Here is a 3,782-nt window from a genome sequence, read left to right as displayed (position 1 = left end):
GAATCGTTGTTGGTCATGTGAGAGCATTCCCCTCCTTAACCACACCACATGCTGGTCCCAATTTCTTGATATTTTTCAATTTTATAGATTACTATTGATATCATATCATTGATATTATTTACAGAATCTGTACTCTAGTCCCATCACTATGTGTTTTGATGGCTTAATGGGTGGATCATAAACCTGGACGGTGCCTAGATTAGGGTCAGGACGCTAAGCCCAACAGCAAAGGGAATATGTGTGGAAAGCTCTAGTTCAATCCGTTCCAACAACCATCCTGGCCTTGCAAAACTACATGGCAATTCTTTACTTTTTCTTTCTTTTAATCCATCATTAAATTCATAATTTTTTCTAGCCTTCTTTTCTCGTCTTCATCTTTATTTTTTTTCAGCATCCTTTTACAATAGGAAAACTATCAGGAATTTAATCAATTTTTTGCCAGATTTTTAAAAATTATTCCTTGAAAACCTCATAATTTTTCTTAGTCACTTTCTCAGAAAGCATACTTGCAAGTTCATATACTTAATTTTTACTTTGAAGAATTGAATTGTGGCTGAAAGAATGTTCAAATACATTGATATGTAATTATTATTTATGATAATTCAACATGCTCTGAGTATTCTGAATTTAGCTAATATTTAGGAAGTCTTTTTAAATTTTCTATTAAGTTAATAAATCTATGTTTTTTTTCTGTCTTAGGCAAAAAAAAATATATCATCAGCATTCTACCTCTTTGAGACAGTAGTGGACATGACGTTCACTTTGCCTGAATGAATAATGTGCCTAGAGAATTAGAGAATCTCATTAGTTTTGTTAGCAAAACACCTGTTACTCTACAATTGTTATAACCAGTTCAGTATTAATATTCAAATCTTTTTGCATACTAAAATATAAACAAGATTGGTGTGACAGATAAAATGTATTGCAGCTGAATTGAGTTAAAGGCTTTGAATTTTTAAAAAATCATCCCTTGAGGGAGTTTATTTTTTATTAAAGAGTGAAAGCACTCACCATTTCCAAACTTCTTACAGGTATACAAAAATTTGGTAACAAGCCAAATTAGTATTTACATTGCTAAATGAATAATATCTTCGATAGACACAAAAAAATTCAGGGAAGAGAGAAAAACTGTGTTATGGTCAAGAAAGGCTCAAAAAAGGAAACAAAGGGTGATGCAGCAGTAAGCCATATTGACATGAGAAGAATCCTGGTTCAAGTCTGGAGATCTCCCTGACCATGCCACACACATATTTGCCCATGAGCTAGGGCTTACTGAATGCTGGGGATGGACTAGGTAGGGAGAGACATAGGGATCCTGTAGGGGGTGCTGTCTCTCTCTTTTTCTCTGTTTCTCTTGTTTATGAAAGAAATAAACATATACACTTATTTAAAGAAAGAAAAAAATGAGTTTAAAGTATTAATCAGGGACCAGCAGATGGAATATTGATTACATCACCGGACTCCCACAAGGCCAATCAGCGTTTGAGGCCTGGACCCAGTGGCTTGAAAATCACTCTGGACATGTGTACATGCATATCCAAGATTCCTGGAGGAGATGGGATTGTGGTGTGGTCATTATACCCTCCCCCAGGATTTATCACTTTGGCTCTCACTGTTCTCTTTTTCTCTCTCTCCAGCAAGTATAGGCGCCCTATGGCAATAACTTCTTTAAATAAAAAAAAGTACTAATCAGAAAAATTCTCCTAAAATAAACATGCATTAAAGACTATAACATATTATCCAGTTTCACCATTAACGTGTTATACAAATTTAATAGACAAACTTCATATATTGCCATTAAAAGCTAGACTATCTAGTAACTAGGTACTGAAATGTTACATATGAAGGAAAGAGGAAAAGCTGTTTATGCTGAATTCTTCCAGATCAGAACTAGTATGTAAAAATAGCTAGAGATTTCCATAGTTTACTTCAGACCAGGGTTCAGCAAACATTTCCTATGGCTTATAAATACTTTGGGCTTTGCAAACCAGCCATTAGTTGCTAACACAGCCATACAACGGTTGCATTGTAACACGAAAGCAAACATAGCTCTTTCTCTTCTGGCCCCAGGCTCCTCAGTGGCATTGGATTTTGGTGCAGACGTGGCCAAGTCCAAGAACCACACCACACACACAACCAGTCCCCAAAATGGCACAGAAATGGCATCAAGAAACCTCAATCACAAAGAGAGGAATCTCTCAAAGGGGCGGACCCCAAGTTCCTGAGGAACATGAGCTTTGCCAAGAAGCACAACAAGAGGGGTCTGAAGAAGATGCAGGACAACGACACCAAGGCCATGAGCGCACGAGCGGAGGCCTTCAAGGCTCTGGTAAAGCTCAAGGAGGTTCAGAAGAGCCTCCTGACCGGCAGCAGCTGCAAGCTCAGTCATCTTTCCTACATCGCCCACACTAAGCTTGGTAAATATGCTCACGCCCGTATTGTCAAGGGCCTCAGGCTCTGTCGACCAAAGGCCAAGAAGGCCAGGCTCAGACCAAGACCTAAACCAAGGCCAGGGCCTCAGCTGCAGCTCCATCTTCAATTCCGACTCCAGCTCAGGCTCCCAAAAGGTGTCCAGGTCCCCACAAAAGCTCTGTAGTAGAGGCCTCTGCCTGTACGAGGACAGGAGGACTGGTGACCCCCAGGCTGCTCTGTGTGTGGGGCTAGTGTCCTCCTGTGCTGTGTGTATGAATAAACCTGAGGCAGGAAAAAAAAAAAAGGCAACAATAAACAATAACTAAAAAAGTATGACTGTGCTCCAGCAGAAGGTTCTTTATTAAAACAGACAGCTGCCAAGTTACCTGAAAGGTTCTAATTTGCTAACTTATGCTTTCCACGCTGATTAATTATTGGACATTTTTGATAATGATGTTGTATTACTTTCCATTTAAAAATATAAAATTAGAGAACAGTGGGTGGCACGATAGCTAAAGTGCTGGATTCCCACATGGCCAACCACAGTTTGAGTCCCAGACGTGGTGGCTTGAAAACCATGCCAGATTTGTGTGTATGCGTGCCCAAAATCCCCAGAGGAGAATGGATGTGAAGAGATTGAGGCATGACCATCCCTCCTGGGGTGTGATATCTCAATTTCCTTCTATCTGGTGAGTGCATGCAGTAAGGCAAAAACCTTTAGAAACTACACATAATAATAGTATATGTGTATATATATATGTATATATATATATATACACATATATATATACACATACATATATATGTATATATATAAACAAAACAACTGAATATTACAATGTCTTAAAGCTACATTATAGAAAAAGCAGAAGAAAAAAATAGTTAGATTTTATTTTCAGATATTTCTAACATAGCGAGTTAGGAAAATGTAAAACAGACCAACTTAAGGTTTAGCAGGATTTTAGTAGCCATTTCAAAATTAAGAAAGGCCTCTAACTAGAACAATTTGATTAAATGCTAGATCATAAGGAGGTCTTTTTTCAGGATGATCAGATGAGATGGAATGGGTCATTGAAGGAATCAGAATAATTACTCAAGGGACAGGGATCAACTCTGATTACAGTGAGGAAGGATTTGCACATACTTCTTTTTTTTCTTTTTCCTTTTTTTAAAATTTAAATTTATTTATTTACACTCATTCACTGTACATCATTACAAGCATACAAAATGAGATTTTTTTCCATCCAGAATATACTGTATATTGGCTCAATCAAGCACATCAATATATGTTTTATCATCAACAAATAATTTTCCATTTCTTGTTTCCTGTATATTTTGCTTTTTTTCCCATCCTTGATTCCCTATCTCTC

At 37.4% G+C, this 3,782-nt stretch overlaps 1 pseudogene; it reads left to right on the top strand.

The window, feature by feature from the left end:
• LOC106733911 (60S ribosomal protein L29 pseudogene) overlaps positions 1–2,502 on the top strand; it is a 3,950-nt pseudogene extending 1,448 nt beyond the window's left edge.
• Positions 2,503–3,782: the final 1,280 nt, after the last annotated feature.

Source organism: Tupaia chinensis, unplaced genomic scaffold (genome assembly GCF_000334495.1).
Source record: "Tupaia chinensis unplaced genomic scaffold, TupChi_1.0 Scaffold145916_1, whole genome shotgun sequence".
NCBI lineage: Eukaryota > Metazoa > Chordata > Mammalia > Scandentia > Tupaiidae > Tupaia > Tupaia belangeri.
Note: the sequence above shows the minus strand (reverse complement) of the source record. Positions and strands in the feature narration are given on the sequence as shown.